The 14,622-nt window shown below is 38.1% G+C and overlaps 2 long non-coding RNA genes across 2 annotated transcripts in view; one reads left to right on the forward strand and one right to left on the reverse strand.

The window, feature by feature from the left end:
* LOC117238914 overlaps nucleotides 1-2,189 on the forward strand; it is an 18,489-nt gene extending 16,300 nt beyond the window's left edge. The window contains exon 3 of the long non-coding RNA XR_004494299.1: nucleotides 2,096-2,189. This is a non-coding gene — a long non-coding RNA (uncharacterized LOC117238914). The remainder of the gene's footprint in view (nucleotides 1-2,095) is intronic.
* LOC117238915 overlaps nucleotides 1-13,660 on the reverse strand; it is an 18,497-nt gene extending 4,837 nt beyond the window's left edge. Inside the window, exons 1-2 of the long non-coding RNA XR_004494300.1 lie at nucleotides 13,650-13,660; nucleotides 13,405-13,408 (exon numbers count right to left, since the gene is read on the reverse strand). This is a non-coding gene — a long non-coding RNA (uncharacterized LOC117238915). The remainder of the gene's footprint in view (nucleotides 1-13,404; nucleotides 13,409-13,649) is intronic.
* Between the last annotated feature and the right edge of the window lie 962 nt (nucleotides 13,661-14,622).

The following is a 14,622-nucleotide window of genomic DNA, read 5'->3' on the forward strand; positions in this document are numbered from 1 at the left end:
TACTTGCGAAGGATCGTCGTAGGTATTTGAAAAGATATTCCATAATAATAAAACTGTTGAATTGTTATAAAATAGAAATACGAAAATGGTTCATTAAAAAATTATTTAGAATGTAAAACCTTAAAGCATTCTATACGTAGCTGAGGTTGGTCGGGACAATTTGGTCAATAAGTTGTTGTTTTCTTCAAATTCTTTTGTGCCATTGTTCGGTCCACTCGACGTCTTTTATTTGCATAACATAGATAGTTTGCATGCGCGTCTAATGCTTCTTCCGGAATAATTTTTGCGAATGGCGATATTATGCTGACTCCGTCGAAGACAAGAATTTTTTGAATTTTCAGACAACCTGCAACTAATAATTGTCTAAATATTCTAATATTTATATTTTTCCTTGTTGCAATTTTCTAAACCGTCAAAGCGTTTACAACAGAAATTCTCAGAAGGAATTGAATGCCAAGTTTTCTGTACCATTTGATTCCTTTTCTAATTGTGGTGGCATAAGAAACCATTTGGTCGGAATAATCTATACCACACTTTCCTTCATTATATTCAACGATAGATAGTGGTTTTAATGTTGCGAACAAATAAAACGAAAGATCATTCTTGAGATCACCACTTGAGCGACTCGTATTACTAAAACATCGATGGGGAGCACCTAGCAGAAAACGCTCGGTACTGCTGTACGCGTGGCCTGACAGAGATTTCATTGAAAACACGAGTGACAGTCAACGCGTTAAAACCGTTATTAGATATTTATTTAATCAGTCTAAAATTTGTAGTACAATCATGAAAAGCTAACAATAGAATCACGTCTAGACTTTACAAACATGCCGCAAAATAACAGTGTCATTTGTATTTATACAGCATTAGTCTGTTGTCGTCAGATTCACAGTGTCGCGAAATCAGTTATCGTCTGAGTTGAGTCGTCTTTCGGATACGTGATGCACATTGTATAGACATTAACTGAAACAATTCTTTTGCCTACCAAGCATTAATTGGTAATATCTGATGAGTGAAGAACATAATTTGATTATTAGAAGATTGATTTCTGAAATTTCTATAAAGAACGATTAGTTTAGTGAGGTAAATATTTTACACGAATGTTTATAAAATGAAAAAATATTCAACTACGTACTAGCTTTGTATGAATAATTTTAACCTAAAAATTTGTTCTGTGCTAAAATAGCGGTGGAAATTATACTACATGTAAAAGTGAGTCATAAAAACAAATACAATTTTCTTATTTTCTATCTTTTTTACTTTTATCGCAAGTTTGATTTCTATACATATAACTGTTTTCAATTTAAGGAGGAACTTATTTTCTTAAGGGCTTTTCATACAAATTTGAAAAATAACTGTTGTTTTTGATCCCTTATCTCTATCTTTATCCTTCTATTTTTGTGAGACTGTATCGGTTATTTATTCTTAATTTTTACACTCCGAAGTCTAATTTATGTGCCGTATTAATTTTCTGTGAATAATTTAGAGATATGTAAAATCTTGCATATATATATATATATATGTCATTAATTGCACGTAATAAACGTGAACCATTCCTTAAACGCCCCTGGTAACTGGTGATGAAAAGTGGATACTTTTCGAAAACCCTGAACGGAAACGTAGCTGATCCCAACGAAATCAGCCACCTGAACGCTGTGCAAAACCAGGGTTACATCCACGTAAAGTTCTTTTGTGTGTATGGTGGGATTATAAAGGAATACTCTATTTTGAACTTTTATCTAGTGGTGATACCATTAATTCAGACAAATATTGCGCTCAGTTAGAAAAATTAAGGGAAGCACTAGCTGAAAAACGGCCAGGTTTAGTGAATAGGAACAACGTTATCTTCCATCACGACAATGCTAAACCGCATGTCGCGAAAAGCGTTACAAAAAAATTGTCTGAATTTAATTGAAAAATTTTACCACATCCTCCATATTCCCCAGACATTGCCTCATCTGATTACCACCTGTTCAGAGCATTACAACACTTTTTAGTAGCTAAAAAATTTGAAAATATTGACACTCTCAAAAATAGCATAGAAAATTATTTTAAAGAAAAACAAGATAACTTTTATCGAGACGGAACCAACCAGAAAAATGGGAAGAAGTTGTACAACGAGAGGGGGATTACATTTTTTCATGAAACTGAAAGGTATGTAAACGATCTTAACATATATAACCTCTCGAAAAACGCCACGAACTTGTGGGATGACCTAATAATTAAACAACTATAAATATATCAAAAGATTATAATAAAAGCATGTAATAGAATATCTAATGTCCGTACTTGTAAATACAACGAAAAACGTAACGTGTAGATTGCAGATGTTTATGAATGTAAAATTTGCGAAAAGCATATGAAAGTTATACACATAAAATATACAAATATTGATATATGCACGAAAACTATGCGTATATGCACAAAGATATGTACAATTTATGAGTAATATGTCTAATATTGATTTATTAACGTTATGTGAATTGATACAAAAGGATATTTAACAATTTCGTTTTAAATAAAAATCTATTTATGACGACGCGCCAAAATTCGCATTACGATAAATTACGATAAATTATAAATTGCTTTTCCGTATCTGCAGCACTCGAATTGTACAAGTAATGTGTGCGTTTGAGGGCCCGACCTTTTGGTCGACCGCGCCATACCTGCAGTAAAAACGCATACTGGCTTCGCATTTAGATGTTCGCGTTCGACTTGGGAATGGCGCGCATAGATGGTCGGCGCGCGACTTGCCCTCTCCTTGCGGATCATTGGACAAGTTAAACCTACCCTTTCGGGCGGCAGCTCGCTTAGCTGGCGACACGCGATACCTGCCACCATATAGCCCGGTCCCAGCAGGTTGGCTCTCTAGCCGATTATTCCTGCTCGGCAACCATTTTGTAGGCTTACCGCTTGCACCGACGGTCACAGGTTTCCTCTCCAGCTCGCACGCTTCGTGCTTTTTTCTGCGCCCCGGTTCTTCGTTACTGTTGTTTTCTTGGTTCTATCTTGTTTATTGTTCTATCTTCGATCCAGTGTTCTGTTTGTTGTATCCGTTTATTTCTTCGTTGCGATTCTTTGTTTGGTTGTTGTTGTTGTCTCTATAAACTTGAAATATAAATGCAATTTCCCTTTAAATACAGTAACGAGGTTTATTCAATTTCGATAACATTGTATTAGTAAGATATCGAAGCTAGCAACTTTTCGTTGAAGTTTATTTTATATTTCTTAAATTATTCGGGTAAAGATAACTCCACACTGACGGCCTATTGTCCACAGACAGATGTCGTAGTAATCGGCGGACAATGTCTGTCAGTGAAACGTAAGGCGCGTATGGGCAGACAACAGGCGTCTGTAGACATTGCCTGCCGACAACACATTCCAAAACATGTATATAAACTGCCTGCAAGCAACGTCGCTTGTCCACTAGAAGTTTGCCGGGTATCACTGCGTATCGATGAGTCGAAGATGCCTTGGAGATGCAACACACGGATCGTTTAAATCTACCTGTAATGCAATCAAGCTAGCCTAAAAAAAAGACAAATTCAAAATTTTTGCAAAAATTTTCGCTGGAAATTTTCAGAAAACCTTATTCCTGAACAAAATTTGTTTTGTACTACGAACTGTCGCATTTAAATAAGAAAAATTCTATTTATTTAATTTTGTTATTAAGCTTATTCATATCCAACTTCAAATTATCTGTAGCTTGTTTATAATTAATTAAGTTTGAAATGTTTGTTTGTTAGTTATTACAAAAGGGTCATAGCTAAGTTTTTGAGTTGTGCTCAGGTTATTATAACTTCAGTTATTATGCTCTGAGCGTCATGTTGTTTCTTAATAAAATTCTTTAGTCTCAATAATCAATTTTCTCTGTTCATAAAGATGGTGGTTGTTTATTTTAAGAATTTTGTTCTTAATTCCAAATATTGCGGACATTCTTTTATTATGCATTAGTTGGTATCCAATCTTCTTGGATAGGACGTATTGCATATTCCATTTTTATTTGTTTTATATTTTATCCTGTTTCCTAGACTCACTGCACAATCACGTTTGTCTCTCTGCTAATCTAACTTGTACTATTATTCTTTTAGTTATTAACAATAATTTCATATCTAAGCAACTCACTTCAATTATGTTTTCTGAGTCGTTAGTATATTTATATACTTCACCGTTGATAATTCTGTAGATTATTCTATTCTCTCCGTTTATTACGCCCCAAGGCTTACTATAGGCCGTGTTCCTAACCGTCGCAAACAGATCGTCTTACATGACCGTCGAGATATACACAAAGTAGCGATAAACGCATAGTTGTCGTCAAGCAGCGAGTTCCAGAAACATCTATTCGCCTTCGGTGCGTTATTTTATCCGCATAAAGAAAGAAGCTGGTATACGTGATCATAGGCGCGAACGGTGGCGTGATCCGAGCGTAGTGGGGGTCGTCTTCCAGAGAAGACAACGAAAAGGATCGAAGAGTAATCGGTCCCTTCTGAAGAGTCAAACGTTATAAATTGCTTAGTCTAACGAATTCATTGAGAGATATCGCAAAGTCGGGTCGAATTCCTATAACATATCAACTGTATTTATCGCTAAATAATTTGTGACGTTTTTATTATTACATTCATTATTTTTAAATATACAAGCTATATTAACCTGTTAATACAGTGTTAAATTCATTGAACCACCCCTATTATCGTAACAGAAATCAGGGGATCGATCAGTTCGTGGCGTCGGTTATCTAATTGCAACGGGAATTTACTACTCCCGTTGACGTGCTTTCTCGCGATCGCGTCTCTCCGCGAATGCTCGAATAAACACGGATTGCTTTTTAACTAAACATATTCATACCCTGTTTTCTCAAAATCGAAAGCTTAAAACATCCGTTCTTACTGATGTTATTTCAATTATATTTATATCGCGTTATTTCAATTATCTAATATATTTTTTACTTTTTTCATGTAAAATCATCATTTTACCAATTGTACCATAATTATTAGGAAGCTCTGTTAGAATTTAATCTTGGAATTGAGATTAATAATCTGTGGAAGACACAATGTTTGTGTTGAAACAATATAATGTGATATTTATTAAACAATTATTACAGGAATTATAAGTGTGTGTGTTCTGGAATGTAGACAGTTGGCTAGTTATTCACAGACTGACTGGCTTAGTGACCCATGGCCCTTGAAAGGGTTTTGAACCCCACTCTGTATGCAGTAATGAGTGTGACCTGTGTGGGTGTCTGTGTGGCGTCACATGTGCCACAGAACCTTCTAGTAGCTTCTCGACGTGCCCATCGGGAATGTTCCATCCATATTCCTACGCTTCTTCCGCCGAATTCTCGAAAGAGCATGCACGTGCTAGCCGCCGTGGTACATCTCACGAACGCACGCTAATGAGGATATCGCTGAACAACGAAGGAAAGAATCCGTTCGATCAATCACCTCATCTGTATGCGATTAATATCGTTGTATTCCAACAAACTCTGAACAATAACTTAAACACGAAACTGTAATTTGTGTCTTTGTAATTTGCAACGTTGTTAAAATTTTGTATCTCCCTTTGCAAATGCAAATAATTTAAATGAAAAAATACATGGTTTTTAAATCGTTTCTCTTATATTCGTAATAATAATTTCGTTCTACAGTGAATGCATTTATTATTCAACGATGTGATTTTCGGTTGTTTATTGGAAAGTTATAATGCTGCTGATCTATAGAATTAGTACTGACTGTTATAGTAATATGCACAGCGAGTCATTTGTAATAGATTGTAATTACTTGTAATGTATATCGATTGTAATTACTTGTAAACCACTCAATTCATAAATGCATACATATGTGGCGGCACTCGACAGCACAAATACGACAACTCGACACTAACTAATACCAGACAACGGCAGCGCAGTGGTTAGCGCCTCAAGTTACGAACGTTCGGGATCTGGGTTCTTAAATCCCGGCGACCGTAGTCCGATTTTTCTTCCACGATTCCTAAATGAAAAGAAAATACAGCAGTACCCTAGCAGCGACATCTACAGCCAGCAGCTACAATTATCATTTGTGTCTTTGTTCTCTCCTAAAGGCCGTCCAAGGGACTTGGGAATGCAAAGAAGAAGTGCTGCAAGAACATAACAAATATATTTACAAACCAAAACCAATTCATTACAACGCTCATCCTTCAATTACATCCTCCGTCGCGAAAATCCTCCGCTTCCTTTCTGTAAATCCATCTTGCCCATATGTGGTTCCATAGCTGCTGAATCGTATATAGACAAACAACAACTTGAATAAGCAAGGGGGATGGATGTAGAGCCGACAAATAAAGGAAAAGGAGAGAGAAGTGTTTCGTCCTTGAGTTTATCATATTGTGGTGGCCGGGGTATTCAACGCTATGTCCTCGATTCGCTCTAAGTACTCAGGTTCTAGACACCCTGGGAGGGCGGTAGATTTTTCTTCATCGCCCGCGATGCTCGCCGCCGCGAGCTATCTCTCTAGTAAGGAGAACCATAGCACTATCTTCTAGGGCATCGTCAAAGGCACGCGGACTACTTCACTGGTCGTAACTGTTTTATTCTTGTTTGACATATCGTTAGCGCGCCCGGAATCACGATCATTGAAATCTCATTAGCTCGATCACGTCGGGGTCACTTACACCTCACATATTTCAAATAAAATCTGCATAATTCTGAAGGAAACACAACTACATTTGGGTTATCTTGTTTTCACAGAAACCTGAGAATTGCTCAGAGTATTTTAATAAAATATTCAACTACTTTAAAACGCAAAAAATAGTTTATTGTATGGAATATATAGAGTGGTTCACGCAATTGTTTCGGCATAATTGGAAAATTCGAAATGTGTAGCTTTAAAAATATTGCAGAGGAAAAATCGGATTCGTCGAGGACAACCTTCGTTCAGAAAGTAAGGGAAATTGGCATTGCTGCTAATTGGTCAATTTGTATATCGGTGGTTAGAAAAGGATGCTAGCCGCTCTCGAGAGAAAGTCTCTAGTGGGAGACGTCGTTCGTTAAAAAATAGGCGTTTCGACTGTTCGCGGAGAGACGCGATCGCGAGATAGCACGTCGACGAGAGCTGTAAGTTCCCGTTACGATTAAATAATCGACGCCACGAACTGATCGATCCCCTTATTTCGATTATGATAATAAGGGTAGTTCAATGAAATTCCACAGAATTAACACAAATAAATTAATGTTTATTTGAACAACTTATTAACTAGAAAGATATAAAAGGAACAAAAAAAATGTAACTGCGTTTTGATTGATAAGTAATGCGCGACGTATCAGATGTGTTGACGGTTTGACTTCTCGAAAAGTTCTGAACGCCTTTCGATTTTTTTTCGTTTTTTCTGGAAGGCGACCCCCACTACGTTCGAATCACGCCATATTCTTTTACGCGAGGTAAAATAACGGCCACGAGTCGACGTTTCTGGAAGTCGCCCTGCTTAATGAACCACGCGCTTGCCACTACAATGTTTGTTTGCCGGGCAGACGCGACGATCCGTATGCAACATTATAGTGGCGCGATCGACAGTTAAGAATATGACCTATGGTAAGCCGCATGGCGTAACAATAGGTTTCCCCTATCTTCCCGTAGTTGGGACAAAGACTGTTTGTCTGTTTGAAGGACTTTAGTTTCCTAAGAATTCTGCCGAATATCAATGGTCTGCCTGGCTTGGCACGCAGGCTCTATTACAATGTTTGGGAACCCATCGTGACATATGGTGCGCCTGTGTGGGCTGATGCAATGAACTATGAGAAGAACAGGAAGATTATAAAAAGGACCCAACGTACTGCCCTGTGCATTACATTTACAGCCTACCGCACTGTATCTCATGCGGTGCTTTGTGTATTGACCGGCAACTTACCGATCAACATTAAAGCTAGGATGTTGAAAGAATCATACGAGAGAATGAAGATTTATAAGAGCTTAGCTGTTGAAGGTGAAGTGATCGATAGATACATCATGTTAACAGAAGAACTGGATGACATAAGGAGGAAAGCCCTAATGGAGTGACAAGCGGAATAGGGCAATTACAAAGAGGACAACTTTACTAGGAAGTTGATAGGTAATGCGTCTATATTCGCCAAGAAAAGGAGAGACATCGATTACTTTACGATGCAAATGTTAATGGGGCATGGTATCTTCAACAGCTACAGAAAGAGGATCGGTAAGGGGGTCGACACTAAGTGTAGGGATTGTGGTGACCCGAACGACGATGCAGAACACGTCCTGTTCGTGTGTCCTAAATGGACCTAATGAACATAACGATCCAACTCGAGAATTTCCTGGGTCTCAGGATAAGTGTGGACAACTTGGTGGACACCGTGGTTACCAAGGACGAATACTGGACATATCTCAAAGCGTTCTGCAAATCGGTAATAAATTACAGAAGAGAAATGGAAATGGCTATGGGGTCAGCGAAGAGGAGGAGCGGTACCAGCATGCAACGTTAAATATTCGGAGACGCGGTTAATGACAACCCTGATGAATGCTGATCGGCTATGCCGGGATTGTCCGTGTCTAATCAAATAAAGGATCGAGGGGGTTTTAGGGCGTATGGCGATGTCACCTGCCGAGTCCTACATAACCCAGAGACGCGGATCTCTCTGGGTACGCGTAATAGCATTTTTCCCTCTTCACGCAAAAAAAACCGGTTCATCTAACAAATTTTTGTTTCATGACGACGGTGTCCTCGAGATAAGGACTCATGGTAACTACAACTGCCGTACATTCTCTACTATTCTCCTCGATAGGAACATGAAGAGATCCGTTCCTTTTTTCAACTACGATCGGCTTTGCAAAGTCGGATTAAGACTGATCAATTACTTTGTCTTGCCGCATTTCTATATCTACTTTAAACACCTCCGGGTGTCTATTACAATCTTTTTTCTCTACTTTACGAATAGAAGCATTTCCGTCCTTTATGTTTAATTCGACGGTATTCAGGAAGTATGTGCCAATTATGAACGAGTGTTGCATCAAGGTATCTGAAACTACATGTATCGTTACAACGTACGACTCATCATCTATCACAATATTCGTTGAAAATTCTTCGAGTGTACAATTTCTTCCGAACCCGATTCCAATTTTCACATACTGATTCGCTCTCATTAAAGTTAGTTCGCTACCGGTATCGGTATTGTCGCATTTCGATACGATGTGTCCGTACTCTCTACACTTAAAGCACTTGGGTCCTCTCGACCTATTCGGGCACTCTGCACACTCATATTCTTCGTCGCCGCAATTGTAACATCTCGTCTTCTTCATATCTCCAGATTGACTGGGCTTCCTGCTCCTTTCAATTTTGGCTAGCTTCACAATCAATTTTGCTCTGCGATAATTCTATTCCTCGTACATGATTAATCTCTTCCTCAATTTTTTAATGGATGTAGTAGACTTATTGTTTTCTTCATCTACTATTCCTTCTACAATATGCTCCACTTTCGCCTCCTCTTCCATATCAACATGGCTGGCTATTTCAAGCATGCGGTACAATTTATATTCTAGAGAAAAATGGCGCACCCGGGCGAATAGATGGCGTTAAACGCAATGATCCCAATTGAACTGAAAAGTCGTTATGTGTTAAGGGACTTGTGTGTAGAGGATGGTTAATCGTGAGATTTATTAGACGAGATTGCCCGTTGTAGAAACCGTCAAGTATATTTTAAAATGATTAAATAAATAAGAACAGATAATGTTCGCAAAGACGCTCGTATTAACGGATTCGCTAAGACAGTGTATAACCGCTCGCTCATAACTCGTTAGTAACTGATCAATACTCGGTAGATAGTCGGTAGAGTCATAGGACGTGGCGGATCGAGAGCGACTCATGTTGTTGTGCCTCGGAACACGGACATCGCCTTGACGCACGAAACATATCGATAGGTAAACTCCGGACAAAACAAAGTCACCGTTATGGGCAATCGTCGATCTAAGATGAATTCAAATTTTCCGACTCTCCCCCCCCCCTCCCCCAGTATAAATAAACGGACGTGATCGCGAGTTTGTATATACCGAGTACCTACGAATTATCGATCAATATCTGCGAGTTATTATCCGAGTCATCCGAGTTATAGTTATCGAGTTTTTCGCAAGCGACCATACCCTAGCTTCGCGAATACATTTGTACGAGCGTCTCTCGACGGTATTTATATTTATTCGTATTTATTTTATTTATTCTAAATATATTCGAGGCGTTGCAGCAGCAATTTCTCGTATTCTCTAAATTATTGATCCTAACACGATCCATTACATGATCGATAACTCTTTACGATTGCGTCCGTTTAAACTGGTACAGTATAAACTGGTCGGAGGAGAATCGGAAAATTCAAATTCGTCTTCGTTCGACAGTTGCACGTAGCGGCAACATAGTTTTGTCCGGAGTTTATTTATTACTACATTATGTATGTCCTAACGATATTGATACTCCGAGGCAAAAAAACAACATAATTTGAGTTGTCCTCTAGCTCATGTACCGCTACATGTACTTTCAAGGAGCAAAACTGGCACAGTCCCGCTTGTGACGCGAAACGGAGATTATCGTTTCCCTTCCTTTAACGCATTTTGCCATTGAAAGACACGAATTTCTGTGACTTGTTTTATCTCTGTTATAAAAGTTGATATTTACAATTTTGTAGTTTTTATGCAAACGTAAAACGTAAGTAAATGTTAATAAATATTATAATAATATAATATAGTACTATATAATGATATTAATAAATGCTTCGCTATTTACTTGTTTTATTTCCATTAAAGTATATTTTTCATTAGAGTACTTTCATTTTTATTTGGTGTAATAATAAACATATACGTTAATATTCATTGACATTAGTGTAATTGTAAGCTTCACTGTAAATTTAATAAAATTGATAAGAACGGTATTGTTAACAGTGTATATATTTGTAATTAAACTAGATTTTATTCTCAACGTTACTTCATTATTTTATTATTGTTTCATATAAATATTTTTTTTGAAAAATAATTTACATATGCTTCTAAGTTAAGTGTTTGTATTAATTGTTACATATGTCATAATTTCAACCACAATATTAAATTATGGTATGTATTATTAAAAAGTATAGTTTAATGTATATATTAAATACTTATGTAGTATCGTTGAGCTGTGCTCAGCGCTGTAGTGGTCGCTGCTGGGTACGGCCGCTCTTTTCCTCATTTTTTGTACCGTGGAAGAAAAATCGGACTCCTACGTTCGTAACCTAAGGCGCTAACCACTTCGTCGTCCGACACTAGTTAGTGTCGAGTGGTGCTATTTAACTATCGAGTGCCACCACAGGCCCTTCTTTCCACGATACTACACTTATAAAGAATTTATTTGTAGATTTATCGGTTGTAGGAATATCGGTACTACATCAAAGAATCGGATTAAAGCACTAATTACCAAAGATATATTGAATATACGTTGCTTGGGTGTTAAAAAATCTGTTAACGACCATTTTGGAGATACTTTGCTCAAACACCACAACCTGGCCCTTCAACTTCAACTACGCCGAAAGTTTTGAAGAGCCGAGCAAAAAGAGAGGGTTGAAGGAAAGCTGCAATTAATATTAAAAAACAACAGTCAATGTCACTTGTTGCAAAATTACGAAGGCCATTAATTCGTGACGATGACAGTAATGTAAATGTTTGTATCATATTATGATGAAATTTAATATCTTTAATCTTACCCCGAATCTCATGTTACTGATCAATACTAACCTTTATATATAGTATCTAATAATGATACCTAAAAGATATCGGTTAATTAATATGTTGAAATCTAATCGTTTAATGTATGTACATTGTGCATATAAATTCTATTATAACGTAATTAAATATATCCTACATTTTTAGAGGAAACGTGAAAACCGATCTAAAAAAAAGGAAAAGTGCTAGAAGTAGCTCAGAAGAAGAAATAACACAAAGCCCTACAAAACATAGTAAATGAGAAAAGTGTTTTGAGCGAAACAATTTCAAGGAAGATCGCGGGTACTTCACAGACACATTTACAGGATCATCTTTCTATAAGAGAAGATGCAATACAGCCAGAAAAGTGTTCAATGACAACAAGAAATAGTAATAGAAAGAGAACTTTTTCACAGAGTGAAAACACGAAGATGCATCAGCTAAAAGAAGAAGATGAGTCATTCCCTGAAGTGAAAAAGTTTCAAGCAAATATTCAGAAACAAGAAATTAAAAAGCGGCAAAACAGATCTATGACATTGTGTTTCGATCGCGGAGAGACGCGATCGCGAGGAAGCACGCCAACGGGAGTCGTAAATTCCCGTCACGATTAGATAATCGACGCCACGAAATGATCGATCCCCTATTTCGATTAGGATAATAGAGGTGGTTAATTGAATATGACACTGATGTAACAAGGTGTGAATGACAGTTTATTCCAACAACTTTGTGAAGAAGATAGTTACGCTGGTGCGTATGTATAAGATAAGTGACTGACTGATCTTCGGGTGTAGACCCGGTCGAAGGATGTTGTATGTTTGAAGGTTGAAGAATCAGTGATGTTCGGTGACGATGCTGTAGCGGAGGAAAGCTAAGGATGCGTGTGTCTAGCGCACGGGACCATCGGATTTGTTGTTAATTGGTTAAACGAAGGTTGGTGGACTAGAAAGGGTCTTAGCTGCTCTCGATAGAAAGTTGTTATTAGGAAGCATCGTACGTGGAAAAACCCAACTTTCCCTTGTCAAGCCGTGGTAGACAATAATCTTTAGAAATGATTCAGAAAACAGATGTTTGTTGGGTCTGAAGGACCTTAGCAAGCAAATTAGTGGGATTTATGACGGGTGCTTAAGGTTATTGAGGGTACGCCGTAAGAATGAGCGGACATCTGGGGCCTGTCTGGCCCGCGGTGTATGGCCGGGTCCAGGTAGAGTGTTGCACGACGCAACATATTGAGTGAAGATGAAATACAACCATCTTCGGAGGAAGAGAGAATGCTCTATTCGATCCATTTGAACAGGCAGGCACGGGCACTTCAAAACTTGTTCAACTAGGATAACTAGAACGAAAACACGAGAACAAAACACTAGAGCTATTGCATGAACAAAAGCTTTGAAAAATACAAACATTGCAGAGGAAGCGATTGCATAAAAATCCGCTGCGTTAAATGTGCAGGTACACACCCCACTGACCAGTGCACTAAATCACCGGAAACCCCAACGAAGTGCATCCACTGTCAAGGTGACCATTCTGCTAACTACAAAGGCCGCTCAGCCTACAAAACCTTATGTATAAATAAGTATCCCAAGCTTAGAGCCAAAGAGACAACCAATCAAATACCCAGTCTTCCGAAATTCACTACTACTTCAATCTCCTATACTACTCCCAAACAGTACAAGGAAATCAAAATAATCCAAATAACCGCAGGGACCATTCTCAAAATAATGTCTCCAATTCATAAAACACAGACAACGTCTCTAGTGTCACAGTGGCCCCGGGAATGCAGCGATAGGATAATCATATCTCACATACCTTAGCCATCGAAACAGTAACTAAGCAGTAACAGGATCCCTATGTGACCGGTATCCAACGATAACCCCTCCACAGGAGCCAACCCCTTGATATAAAAAAACCTCCCAAGTCAGTACTCGACATTCTATTCTGTTCTGTTATAACATTCTGTATCGTTACTTTGTCAGTTTCTAATAAATTTTGTAATAACGATCATAATGAAATACGAATCTCTCACCTTACCTGCGGAACGTGAAATAATCCCGAATCGACGTGACACTAGACTTGAAAAGTTAATAGAAAAACAATCTGAACAAATAAATAATTTACTATCACTATTAACACTCATCATGGATAAATTAATAATTTATTTTGCCCCGACGCAAAATAAAACCAAGACGCATAGCTCATTGAAATGCAAACGGACTAGCTCAACACAAATTCGAACTAGAACTCTTCCTAAAGCAACAGCAAATCGACGTAATACTCGTACCTGAAAACCACTTCACCGATAAAAACTATCTGAAAATAAATGGTTATAACTTCTACCATACCCAACATCCCAGCGGAAAGGCCCACGGCGGCACCGGAATCATTATCAAATCCAGCATTAAGCACTACGAACTTCCATCATTCCAGAAAGACTACCTCCAAGCAACAAACGTAGCAATAGAAGACTACCATGGTACAATCACCACTTCAGCAGTATACTGCCCTCCCAGACACTCCATCGCCAAAGAAGATTTTGATAACTTTCCTGACACTCTGGGCAATAGATTCATAGCTGAAGGAGACTATAACGCCAAACTTACCCAATGGGGCAGAGGTCACAGTAAGAGGCAAAAATCTCTTAAACAGCATAATCACCAACAATTTCAACTACTTCACCACATATGAACCCACACACTGGCCCACTGACACTAACAAAATACCTGACTTACTTGACTTCTTCATAACTAAAAATATCTCGCCAAAATATGTCCAAATCAACTCCTCGGCTGATCTCTCTTCTGACCATTCGCCCGTGATAGCAACAGTCAGTTCAACAAGTATCGAGAATACATCTAATGGCTTTATTCATAACCAACTCACCAACTGGCAGCTCTTTAGAGAAGTCTTTAATGACTCAACTTCAGCC

The sequence above is a fragment of the Bombus vosnesenskii genome, unplaced genomic scaffold, assembly GCF_011952255.1.
Source record: "Bombus vosnesenskii isolate JDL3184/JDL3185 unplaced genomic scaffold, Bvos_JDL3184-5_v1.1 scf7180000013756, whole genome shotgun sequence".
NCBI lineage: Eukaryota > Metazoa > Arthropoda > Insecta > Hymenoptera > Apidae > Bombus > Bombus vosnesenskii.